Here is a 14,536-nt window from a genome sequence, read left to right on the forward strand (position 1 = left end):
ATTTAATGTAAGTGTGAAGTTAACAGCAGATCTAGAAGAAGTAATAGGAACCAAAAAATGAGTGAAATATCCCTTTTGAGATATCTGCTGCAATGGTGGTAGTCATGGTCACATACTCCAAAAGTCATATACAAGCATTGTTCAGAATGGGCAAGAGATGGAGACCAGGACAGATGCCTCCTGACTATGAATGCACACTACTGCTCTCCTTTGTGCCTCACTCCATGATTTTCAGTCTCAGAGAACAAAGGGATCTGAAATACAGGCAGGGTATGGGACAGCCCCTTCTCTCCATCTGCCATGCAGAAGCCCTGCCTCCTTTCTCAATGCAATCCCACAAACACTTGGAAATTCTCAATGTGCCAAACAGAAAATGACGTAGTCACATTTGGCCTCTGTGTAGGAATATCTTTTCTGGCTCCAACATTCTTTCTGTGTGATAAGTTGATTTTTACCATGTCTTTTCCAGGTACCAGTGAACTCAAAGATATTTGTCACTAAGCTTAAGTATATGATATTGGGCATCTGTGTACAGCCTCTCTTGAAGAAGCCACAGTTTGTAAAATATTACAAATGAAATTTTACAGTGTTATTGTGCAATTAGGGATGGGGATGACAGGAAATATACAATTATGAAAACGCTGTTTTTTTTTCTTTTTTATGCAAAGAATATATGTAAAGGAGGTTAATGATTACTAATACTAAAAAATACACAGGTAGCTTTAGCTCTCAAAGGCTTAAACAAATATACAAAATGAAGATCACCTTTTATTTTTTTAAACAAACATTTTATTTGAGGCACCTGGGTGGCTCAGTCGGTTAAGCATCAACTTCAGCCCAGGTCATAGTTTCATGGTTTGTGAGTTCGAGGCCCGCATCTGGCTTTTTGCTGACAGCACAGAGCCTACTTTGGGTTCTCTGTCTCCCTCTATCTCTACCCTACCCCTATTGTTTGTCTCTCTCTACTTCTCAAAATAAATATATAAATAAAACTTACAAAAAATGTTTTATTTTGGGGCATCTGGGTGGCTCAGTTGGTCAAGCGACCAACTTCAGGCTCAGGTCATGATCTAGCAATTTGTGAATTCAAGCCCTGTGTCAGGCTCTGTGCTGGCAGCTCAGAGCCTAGAGCCTGCTTCGGATTCTGTGTCCCGCTCTCCTCCTCGTGTTCTGTCTCTCTCTGTCTCTCAAAAATAAATAAACGAGAAAAAAAAATAAAAAAAAAATGTTTTATTTATTTGAGAGAGAGAGAGAGAGAGAGCAGGAGAGAGGCAGAGACAGAGAGAATCCCAAGCAGGCTGCATACTCAGTGCAGAGGCCAATGTGGGGCTTGATCCCATGACCCTAGGATCATGGCTTGAGCCGAAATCAAGAGTCTGGCATTCAACCAACTGAATCATTGTGGCATCCCAAAATAAAGATCATCTTGAGAGGAAATATATTATTCTATTTCTCTGTGTTAAAATGTAATACTCACTGCTCATGAATAACTGGCCAAAAGGAAAAATAGGCCAAAAAGGAAAAATAAAATAAATAGAATAGAATAGAATAGGATGTCCATTATCATTCCTAGTAATTATGCTACAAAGTTGGTTTTAAGGCTTCTAACTTCAAGTTGAAGAAAAAAATACAAAAATACCTTTATTAAGAATGACAAAAACATGTTCATTTCAAGCAATTATTTGAAATAAAAGCAGAAATATGTATTATGTCGATACAATATCCATAGTCAATTATAGAAGTGAAATCCCCCCTTACTATACTGGACTGAATTATTTGAAAGGTTAGACATATTAACTACTTAATATTTAGCCTATTATCACTGTGACTAACATGGTGTGTAAGTAGCTTAATTTATGACTAACTGCTTCTGTACCTTGAGAGTAGTTGAACACTCAAGGGGACCAAACAATACCTTCCCTAGTCAGTGTTTTTGTTTTTCTTTTTTTTAAATGTTTACCCAGTTATTTTTGAGAGAGAGAGAGAGAGAGAGAGAGAGAGAGAGAGAGAAAGAGAGAGAGAGAACAGGTGAGGGAGGGGCAGAGAGAGAGAGGGAAACCCAGAATCTGAAGCAGGATCCAAGCTCTGAGCTCTCAGCACAGAGCCCCACGTGGGCTCAAACCGACAAACCATGAGATCATGACCTGAACCAAAGTTGGACACTCAACCGACTGAGCCACCCAGCTGCCCCAAGTGCTTCCTGTGAGCGCTCTGATGTTGGTTTCATCTGTATGATAAAAGAATATCTTGCCCCTTGTCCTTTGAACTCCATAGAGGATGAAAACCAATGTTGAGAACACAGATGACATTTAACTGTAAGTTGTAAGTCTTCTTTAACAGATATTGTATTTGATCCATAATGAATCCAGCATTTTAGACTGGGAGGAACTGCATCTAGTGATGAAATTTGAAGCAAATCTTTTGGGTCATTTGGAGAAGTACAAATTCCTAAATTCCTGGAATATATCCTCATCCATCACTTAATATAATACCTGAAATGGTGACAAAAAGTGATTTATAGACATGAAGTTCAAATAAATAATTTAAAAACTTCAAGAAAAGAAATATAAGTAAGGATAATGATAATAAATTTTTAACTTAAGCATTTTATTTAATTCAAGCAATGAAAATTCATTAAGTTTCCATGGAAATGCATGAAATAAGTCATTTCCCTTGTGATATTAAAATATGAATTCAAATAAACAAATGTTCATAAACAAGATGTACAAACATTTTCATGGCACTGAATGATTCACTAATTGGTTCTCAGTTAGAAATAACATGAAAACCAGCTTCCTTAAAGTTTTTTTTTTCTTTTCCATATGAAAACATGACTCATTGTTCTCTAATAATTTAAAAACAAGAAAAAAATCCTTCAAGATTTAAAGGAGGTAGGTGGGGTAATAACATCAACTACAACTGAAAAGTAAAAGTGTCAGTCTGAGAACAGACTATAATAAAACATGTATTATTCTTTGTGATGTAGATCAGCATTTTCTAAATCTAGATTGAAACCACATGAAATGCTCTGACAAGCAGGAGCAGAAAGAGGTTAGTTTAATGTAGCCAAATAGTGTTAAAAATAATAATAATTGCTGTATTAATTTCTTCATATATCACAGTGATTATTGAGTTAAGAAATCACTCCTATTTTTCAAACTGTCAATTTTAAGCTTATTTGACCATGGGTCTTGCTTTTGTTCATATAACAACTATTATTATTACCTTAAAATTATATTTGGCAGACACGTTTGAGAAACAGGCCATCCAATTCAAAAATCATTGAATTTATGACGAAACTTGCTAATGGATTCCCATTTGGTTAGAAGTACATTTCTAGCTTTTTGGACTTATTTCATCAATTCTTCCAGTGTCTTCATTACTTCCTGTGTCTATGCTTCCCTTTATGTTTGCGGTACTATCATCTAAGCCTAGACTTGTATCTCCACAAATACAGAATTTTAATAGGAGTTTTAAGGGTCCTAGTTCCCTAAATTATGTCCCCCTCCATCGATCTTAACCATAACTGAGTGAATACACACACACACACACACACACACACACACACACATTATTTTTGAACTGTTGCTCAAAAGACACCGATAAATAACTAGTAGTACCAAGGTCAAACCAGATCAAAGTTTTCATTTCATTCTCATCTCCCCATTCCTCCCCACTCTTGTCTCCACAGATATTTTAGGAAGCCACAGCAGTCTGCTCCTTATGCTGTCAAGATGTGACAGTGTTCTAGGTTTCAGTATATGCTTTCTCCTGCTTTGTAATATTCTTCTCTCTCTATTTCATATCTTGGGGTCCTACTTGCTGAGCTTTTTAAAAATTTAATTCTGAATCAAATAATAGCTTCCTTCTCTGAATCCGTAATACTTTTCTCTATGCCAGTTGTGGGGCATCTAAATAGGCTTTGGCTTGCCCTATCTATGTAATTGTATCCTTATAGGGTTTCTTACATTTTAAAGCACCTATCTTTTACTAAATCTATTTACTGGAGTTTACCAATCCAGAGTTTACTTCTTTGTATTTATTCACCAAAGAAATATTTTGAGGATATGATATATTCTAAAAATCTGCCAAAAGTCTCCTGAAAATTCAAATAAAACAACCTTTTTTCCTACTTTGTGAGAATTCATAGTCTAATAGTGAAGATACAAAAAAGCAGCTAATTATACTATGTTATATTTCCTTGTCACAGAGCCATGCATAGATGAGTACTCTATGACTCTATATAGAGAGTAAAAAAACATATTAAAACGTCCTTATTTTCAGGCACCATATAAGGCATTTATAGATGAATGAAGTAATACATTCAATTAATAAGCATAGTGCCAAGAACATAATAAACATTCCATAAGGTCTTTTCGTAAAGCTTTCATTTTAGTTATCATTAATGCTATTTTAGGTATTCCATTCAGTATACCTATAAGGTAGAGGGTGCTTGTATTGTTTAAGATAAGAAAATTACTTGTCCTATGATCATCCAACTAGCATTTAACAGATGTAGAATTTAAACTGATCATTTTTCTTTTATGTTTTTATTTTTGAGAGAGAGATAGAGACAGAGACAGAGAAAAAGCACCATCAGGGCAGGGGCAGAGAAAGAGGGAGACACAGAATGTGAAGCAGGCTCCAGGCTCTGAGCTCTGAGCTGTCAACACAGAGCCTGGACACGGGGCTCAAGATCTGAGCTGAAGTCAGATGCTCAAGCAACTGAACCACCCAGGTGTCCCTAAACTTATCATCTTCATCTGTATATATTTTTCTATAAACTTGACAATTGACATTTCCCTCAGGGACATTCTTAAGTGAGAATATGTTTGAGTAAACACCATCTAAATGTTCATATGAGGTAAACTCATAATTTTCTTGGTCTCGGATTTCTTTTTTCCGTGCTCTAAAAGAAATGTTTCAACCAAGAGGCAGAGCATGAAAATATTAGTATCAGAGTGTGGCTACCTTTTTTATCCCCCTTAGAATTTAACCTGACTATAGGGTTCAATCATAAGGTGATCCATTTAGTTTGCTCTGAAAATTGTAAGTGTCATTTGAGGAAATTTAACAGAGAGGTAAAAGGCAAGATTGATTTGAACAATAAAAGTATCATCCTACAACATTTTAAATCAAAACTATTTTACTTGAACTAGTCCTTTGGCTTTTTAAATGCTGAAATTATCAGCTAACTTTCCTCTCCTTTTAGAGAATATGTGGGTCACATGACAAATAGGGAGATTCCTTGCCCAGTAGGACACTATTGTGCAACATTCAGAGTCTCTCCAATTAGACCTAAAATGGTAAAAATCCTTTGCATCCCACACCCTAGCCAATCAGTAATTCCTGAAAGATTCATAATTCTTTATCAACCTCAAAATAAGTAAGGTGTCATTGTTAGAGCCACCCAGAATTGAGCCCATAATACATGTCTTTTTCATAATTATTATCAAATATATATAATTATTACTAATAACATTTATCAATGATGTACTTTATGCCATGGTACACATTCAACTGTGTTTTTAAATATATTTTTAATGTTTATTTATTTATTTACTTAGGGAGAGCACGAGTGGGTGACGGGCAGAAAGAGAGGAGAGAGAGAGAGAACCCCAAGCAGGCTCCATATTGTCAGTGCAGAGCCCAACGCAGAACCATGAGCTCATGACCTGAGCTGAAATCAAGAGTCGGACACTTAACAAATGAGTCACCCAGGTGCCCCACACATTAAACTGTATTAAGCACTTCACAAACATGCACTCAATTTTATTAACTCTATGAGGTAGCCATTATTATTTTCCACTATTTGATAAATGCAGAAATTGAGATTGGTTTAAGATATCTCACGTGGTGAGCAGCAGAGCCTGGTTACGGACCGTGTTTGTTGATTCCAGAACCTGAACTCTTAACCAGCTATACATACTACATACATACAATTAGTTGGGACTATAGGTAGAAAGAGTACATAAAAGAAGTTGATGAAGAAGAAAAATACCTGTTTTCAAAATGTAGTCTCAGCTAAAGTTTTAATTCTTACTTATTTTATTACGTATCTAAGTTATTCAACTGAAGTCACCCGGGTGAGCTCTGACACTTTCATATACATCCTTTTCTTCAGAGCACTGACATACCAGTGAGTGCCAGCGAGCTTTTCCCTAGCTATTGGATCTTTAGGATTTCTGAATCTCGGGTGCAGAGTCAGCTGTATGTTTTATTAGCAATATGGGAAATTTGAGATTTGTTTTTTATCAAATAGGATCAGAGGTATTGAGAAACATGTCATGTTATTATGTCTGCCTTATAAGATTTGAGTCATAGTATCCAGCATGAAAAACGTACATTCATTCTCTAGCAAGATCTTTGGGGCTGTATACCACACAAATCCAAAACAAACTAAGAAATCAAGTTTAGATTTTTTTTTTAAATCCAGCATTATGAGACTGAAACCTTCGTCTTTAGAGAAAAGCACCAATATATATTTTTCACTCCTTGATGCTTGATGCTTACTCAAGATAGAGATTGGTGTGCAGATTTTCCCCACAGTCAATCTCTGGCTCAAAATAGCTCTAAAGCAAAATGGGTTACATGGCACACTTCGAGAGCTGTAATATTAACGTCATTGGAAATGTAAAACAGGCAAAGGACATCACTATCTGGTTTTTATGTATAAATACGAAGAGTTAAGCTTTCTAAACCACCCAGTCTGGAAACAACTGATTTCTATTAGCTCTATCCCAGAAAAAATTTAGACAATGGAACATGCTGTTCCTGATGTTCTGATCTTAATCTGAACTTAAAGAGCACTACCCTTAAATTCCACTCTTATGAGACATAAGTGTGGAAAACTCGGTTTGCTGAACAAATATAAATACATGCAGGTTGATAGGTTCATGTTTATAAGTTGCTTTCGTACGCTTTATCTCATTTACTTCTCACAACAGCGTGTGAGTCAGACAAACATGGATCAGAACCATTTTATCGTCAGGAATTATCTTCAAAGGAGCTACGGACCTCCCTCGTACAAACAGGTTGTAAAGCAAAGACTGGAATCTACCCTAGTTCTTCCCAGTGCATTTGTTCATCTATTATTCAATATGACTCTTCAGAGGAGTAACTTCTTTGTGTAGTGAATCTGCAATACGTATATATGTGGGGGACAGAAATGTATATTTTAAGCCAAAACTACCTCATAACTTTATGAATATTCCACACAGAGTCAAAAGAATATTTTTTGTAGCTGTTTTTAAATTTGCAAAAAGTCTATTTAATATCATAATGAGAGATATCATTGGCTAATTTATTCTCTAACGTGGCCATGAATCACACTTTATTTACTAAAAAACACCTTATCTACTTATGCTCTACTCAGAGGAATGTATAAATGTTTTGAAGTTTCAGGGCTGTAATAAATACATGCATTCTTTTCTAAATGCCAGATTTTCCATAACTGTACCAGCAGCATCTCTATCGTTATTTTTTTCATTTTATTTATTTATTTTTTAAAATTTACATCCAAATTAGTTAGCATATAGTGCAACAATGATTTCAGCAGTAGATTCCTTAATGCCCTTTACCCATTTAGCCCATCCCCCTTCCCACAACCCCTCCAGTAACCCTCTGTTTGTTCTTGATAGTTAAGAATCTCTTGTTTTGTCCCCTCCCTGTTTTTATATGATTTTTGCTTCCCATCCCTTATGTTCATCTGTTTTGTCTCTTAAAGTCCTCATATGAATGAAGTCATATGATATTTGTCTTTTTCTGACTAATTTCGCTTAGCATAATACCCTCTAGTTCCATCCACGTAGTTGCAAATGGCAAAATTTCATTCTTTTTGATTGCTGAGTAATACCCCATTGTGTGTGTGTGTGTGTGTGTGTGTGTGTGTGTGTATATATATATATATATATATATATATATATATACCACATCTTCTTTATCCATTCATCTGTCGATGGACATTTGGGCTCTTTCCATACTTTGGCTGTTGTTGATAGTGCTGCTATAAACATGGGGGTGCATGTGTCCCTTCGAAACAGCACACCTGTATCCCATGCATAAATGCCTAGTAGTGCAATTGCTGGGTCGTAGGGTAGTTCTATTTTTAGTTTTTTGAGGAACCTCTATACTGTTTTTCAGAGTGGCTCCACCAGTTTCCATTCCCACCAGCAGTGCAAAAGAGAGCCTCTTGCTCAGCATCTCACCAACATCTGTTGTTGCCTGAGTTGTTAATGTTAGCCATTCTGACAAGTGTAAGGCGGTATCTCATTGTGGTTTTGATTTGTATTTCCCTGATAATGAATGATGTTGAGCATTTTTTCTGTGTCAGTTGGCCATCTGGATGTCTTTTTTTAAATTTTTTAATGTTTACTTTATTTTTTAAGAGAGAGACAGCCTGCGAGCACAGGAAGGGCAGAGAGAGAGGGAGACACAGAATCTGAAGCAGGCTCCAGGCTCTGAACTATCAGCACAGAGCCCGATGTCAGGCTCAAACTCATGAACCATGAGATCATGACCTGAGCCAAAGGCAGACACTCAACTGACTGAGCCACCCAGGCACCCCATACATTTTATTTAATTTGAAATTTTTCTTATTATTTTTTAAAAAAATGTTTTGAATATTTATTTATTTTGAGAGAAAGAGAAAGACAGACAGAGCACGAGTGGGGGAGGGGCAGAGACAGAGTGAGACACAGAATCCGAAGCAGGCTCCAGGCTTTAAGCTGTCAGCACAGAGCCCGATGTGGGGCTCAAACCCACGAAATGCGAGATCATGACCTGAGGCAAAGTCAGATGCTTAACTGTCTGAGACACTCAGGCACCTCAAAATTTTCTTGATTATTAATGATATTGATTTTTTCACACACGGTTGACTTGGACTACTAGAAGGAATAGTTTAAAATAAAACAAAAGTTAATCTATCATAATAGTTATATTATTTTAAAAAGGAAGCTGATATTGGTAAAATTGTAATTCATGTAGGTTGTATTATTTTTTGAGTAATGATGACTCCTTTTGGTTTACTTAACCCATAGTTTCACTTCAAAATTATTTGTGACCCTTGCCATATTTCCAAATGGAAAGTGCTTTTTGCAAAACCCATGTAGTCAAGACTGTGAGGTCAATATCAGAGATTTGAGAGTGATAGAACTATATAAATAAGTCTGAAATACCTACATATCAAAATATAAAAACGTGCATGACATTAATGTGATCCTATCTTTATGCACTTCTTACAAATTTTGCTCCTCTATCAAAATGTCACATGACTGCCTTCTAATAAAACTATTTACATGATTTTTTCCCACTTTCTATTAATTCCTTTTTTTTTTTCCTATTTAGTCTCCTATCTTACATAATTCTGCCTCCCCATCTTCCACAGACTTGTATCATATATTCAAAAGCAGGTTATTTATCTGCAAAATAGCTCTTTAAACTCTATTTTTCTACACTTAAGTTTGAATTCTTCTCAAAGCTATCTTATTTGTCTCTATAATCCTTTTTACAGGGCCAACAGGATGCCAAATGACTGATATCTATCTCTTGAAAAAACAAAATACTGAGTAAATGTATGAATGTACGAGATGAAAAAGAAACCTTACTCAACTTAGGAGATTTAATAATAGGAACCCTAGTAAAAGTGCAATTTCCCCCCAAATCTGATATCCCAGTCTTCTCCTTGAGTGTTCTGCAAATCCTTTCCTATTGTGGGTGTGCCACTTTCTTCTTCTAGTGTAATGTTGGTTTCAGTAGTAGAATTTAACGATTCATCACTAAGTGTTCATCTCAAGTGCCTCCTGAATACCTATCATGCATTAGTGCATCCCCCACCCAATTCCCCTCCAGTAACCCTCAGTTTGTTCTCTATAGTTAAGAGTCTCTTATGGTTCGCCTTCTTCTCTCTCTCTCTGTCTCTCTCTCTCTTTTTCCCTTCCCCTATGTTCACCTGTTTTGTTTCTTAAATTCCACATATGAGTGAAACCGTATGATATTTGTCTCTGACTGACTTATTTCACTTAGAATACACTCTAGCTCCATCCACATTGGCTTGCCACTTTCTTATGAAAGTATAAACATCACTGGAGAAACATCTAAAAAGTTCAAGTAAATTATAATACTAGAATTTAGAAGAACAGAAGCCATTTAGGTTTACAATCCAAGTGTTGGGCATGATAATTAGGGGAAAAGGAAATCAACGTTTTACTCCCACATAATATTTTCCCCCTATCTTTCATCATTAGAGCCCTCTGAACTAAATTCAGTGAACTGCTAAAGAAGTTCTAAAATCAGTGCACAATACACAAGTGGGCTAAGTAAATGTAAAACTATAAAGTCAGTGTGCTTGTATTAAAAGATAAGTTTGATGAATATATGACACTGGCATATGAAGAAGTTTCAATGCAATCTATATTGCAAAATACCCAGCAGTTTCTCATATGGTGTATGTATTTTGTTATTACATCTGGTCGATTTGTGTTTTCCTCTGAGAACCCATTCAGTATAAACAGATACAACAAACACAATAAAGTAAGATAGGGAATAATTAACAGCTTTAAGCATATGGGATTACAAAAAGCTATGTCAAGGGTAAAAGAAACAAAAACTATACAACATGTTATTTGGTCTTTTAAATTAATCTTTATGCTTTAATAATTATGCCAAATCATTATATAGGAAAGTTATTTTCTTCAGCATCATCCTTGATTTTGATGAGACAAGAGAAGAGATGATTAGAATTTCAAAAATGACAGGGTTTATCTTACCAAAGCAGCCAATAAATATTTGTCAATGGCCTACTATGCATGGAAAACTGTTCAAAACCCTGTAGTCTTAATGTTGAGTAAGATGTAATTGGTATCAATTCTCAAGATGCTTGCTTTGGGTAAACAAATAAATCAAGTACTAACATAAAAAGAAATACACTTATTAGAAAATATCCTCTAAAGAAAGAAAAATAGTATGGACTTAAAATGTCTTACATCATTTAGGATGATATTTAAACCAAGAACTAAGATTAAATACTGTAATCAATGAAATAGTTTTAAATCTGAAAAGGAATTCTAGAGAGAATGTGTACAAAGGGCATCAGGTAATAAATACCATGGCATATTTGGAAGAGCTAATTAGGTAGACTGAGTGAGTGAATGAGTGAGAAGGAAAAAAAAGGTCAAAATGGCCAGGTGGGGGGGAGCTAGGAGGAAAAAGCCTGAGAAAAATCATTCAGAACCATGGTAACAAGTTTGAATTTTGTGTTAAGTCCAACTGGAATTCACTGGATGATTGTAAACAGGGGCATACGTGATGTCGTTTATACTTTTAAAAGACAAATCTGAAATTTCCTCTTATAGCTATTATTAGAAAACCGGACATTTCTCCTGAAGTAATGTAAAAAGATGATCTACAAAATCAGAATTTTCTCGAGCTCCTCAGAGTTTAGAACACTGGATGCTAAATTAGTCTAAAGTCCAAGGGGAATGTGCTGGTTAATTTTACGTATCCACTTGACCAGGATACAAAGTGTCTAGATACTTGGCTACACATTATTTCTGGGTGTGTCTGAGAGTATGTTTCGGGTTAAGATTAGCATTGGAATTTGCAGGCTGAATCAAACAGATAGCCCTTCCGGTTGTGGGTGCACATCATCCAGTCTGTGAGGGTGGAATAAACAGAAAGGCAGAGAAAAGAAGAATTTGTTCTCTGCCTGACTGGATGAGCTAGGGCATTGTTTTTCTCCTGCACTTAGATTGAAATTTACACGACAACCTCTCCTGGCTCTCAGGCCTTTGGGCTTGAACTGAAACATCAGCAGTTTTCCTGGACCTCTGGCTTTCAAATGGCAGATTATGGGATGCCTCAGCCTTTATAATGCATGAGGCAATTCCTTATATTGAATTATATACCAAAAAATATAAAACAAACTATATGACTATAACTCTAAGCGAATGGATGTATGAACTGCCAGAACTTTTGTAGAGTTCAGAAGGCAAGGGAAACCACATTAATAGAGGTAAGAAGAAATAAGGTAAAATATTAATGAATGCTTAGGGGTCAAGTATGGACTGATGTGCCACTTGGGGTAAGCTGGGTATCTAGACACAGGAGGATTTTGCATTAACTCACAGTTTGTTTTCCACAGGCTATTATCAGATGCTCAGAAGAAAATCTATGAAGAAGAGCTAGACAGTGCCTTTCTGTGGTTCACATATGCAAATTAATGGCTACCACTTATAAAAAAAAATTGGGGGGGGGAGAATTTACTTTTTTGAGAGAGAGTGAGAAAACATGAGTGGTGGAAGGCCACAGAGAGAGAGAGAGAGAGAGAGAGAGAGAGAGAATCCTAAGCAAGCTCCACACTATCAGCATGGAACCCAATGCAGGGCTTGAACTCATAAACCCAGAGATCATGAACTGAGACAAAACCAAGAGTCGGATGCTCAACCAACTGAGCCACCCAAGCACCCAGAACTCTTTGAGTTTCTTAATTTAACAAAGTCATAACAGTATCCCATGTGGATGCTTATCAAAGGGTGACTTCAGCAGAGGAAGATTTTAATAATCAAGTGAATAAGATGACCCATTCTTTGGCTTCCAGTCAGCCCCACTCCCCAGCTACGTCTGTCATTGCCTAATGGGCTCATAAAGTGGCCATGGTGGAAGATATGGAGGTTAGGCATGGGTTTAGCAACAAGGAGATCTACTCACTAAGGCTGACCTGATTACTACTACTGCTGGGTGCCCAGTCTGCCAGCATGGTACCTTATGTTATGACACCATTCGCCACTGTGATCAGCCAGTTACCTAGTGGCAGGTGGATTATACTGGACCACTTCTATCATGGAAGGGTGATATTTTGCATTGTCCTTACCAGAATAGATGTTTACTCTGGATACAGACTTGCCTTCCTTGCACACATTATATCTGTCCAAACTATCAGCTATAATGCCTTACCCACCATTATGTTATTCCACATAACACTGCTTCTGATCAGGCAACTGACCAGTTTCTTTTTTTTTTTTTAAAGTTTTACAAGTGTTTTGTATATATATGGACTACATAAACTCATTCAATTCTCAATACAGCCACACGAAATAAGCCTTCTTACTATTATGATATTGCAATGAGAAAAAGGTAGTTAACTGATTTGCCCCAAGTCACACATTTATTAAGCATCAGCTGGTTTGGCTGCAGAATCCATGCTCTTATAAAGTAATCATACTTTTTAAGTCATGTATTATATATATGAATCTTGAACTCTGTGGATAAGACTGGAGATGTAGTTGGAGCTATTTCTATAAACTGTGGTATTTTGATCCATAAGTATAAATGAGATATTTTTAGGGCAGAGTATCGAAAAGATAGGAGGTCAACATCTACTTTTTGGGCTTGGAATTTAGGTAGAAAACATGGATCTGGCAAAGAAGGTTAGGAAGCAATGACTTCTTGATATGGGGAGCAATTGAAAAGTATGATGTCATGAAATCAAATAAGAGATATTTCAACTAGAGGATGCCAATTGGGTAATAATTTGGGAAGCTAAAATAGATGGTATTACAGTATTATATATACTAAGCAAGGCACTGTCACAAAAAGACCCAATGAAAGATGGTTTTACTGTTGTTGTTGTTGCTTGTTTGAAAATTTTCCCCCTGTTTGCACGTCCAACTCTGAATATGAGTGTTAAGTTTGCAAGCAGTCCTATTCCCAGAGTTCTAGATGGTTAACCTTGTGTAGTTCTGTGATCACCCAGGGCACTGCACGCTCCATGAGAGGTCTGCATCATGTGGAGGCTGCAGTCAATGGAAATGGGAGAAAGAATGAAGAGGCCATACCAATAGCCTTGGGGTCTCTGTTCTACTTCTCCTGAAGCTAAATTACTTCTATAGCTGTATATAACTATAAGAAAAATATAAAAGTAAAGAATAATCATGTTGCCTAGAAGTAAAGGAGAATAGATTATTTGTGGTTAAAAGATAATCTTAGCCATAGAAACCTGTAAGTATAGTTTGGTAGAAATATTCAGATACATAGTCATTAAGTTAATCAAAATTCATTTTCTCATTCATTTAATTGTATCAACAAACATCTTCAGCCTGTATTTCAGGCACCTTACAATTTGATTATTTGCATAAATAATATTTGAGCCATTTTCCCCCAAATCCCTTTTTTAAATAAGTTGAGATTTCAAGTAACTGTATTCCCTCTTCTCTTCCATCCAGAATACCTAAACTATGTATATATTCATCAATTTTATATCATCAAAAGATAAACTAGAAATTGAAAATAAATCCTTTTGGCTAAATTGATATGACCAATAATATTTAAAGTATACCAGTTGTTAACCGCATTTAGGATAACATGAAATAACCATAGCAGAATTTAGCGTACATAAAAAACCTAGCAACACAATTTTAAAGTAATTGGTATTAAGCCAAAAATAAATGTGCAAGATATTTATAAGAAAACTAAAAAAATTTCTGTAGGACATGAAGAATATGAAGAAACCAGTGATTATCTGGATGAGACAATATAATTT

Source organism: Panthera uncia, chromosome D4 (genome assembly GCF_023721935.1).
Source record: "Panthera uncia isolate 11264 chromosome D4, Puncia_PCG_1.0, whole genome shotgun sequence".
NCBI lineage: Eukaryota > Metazoa > Chordata > Mammalia > Carnivora > Felidae > Panthera > Panthera uncia.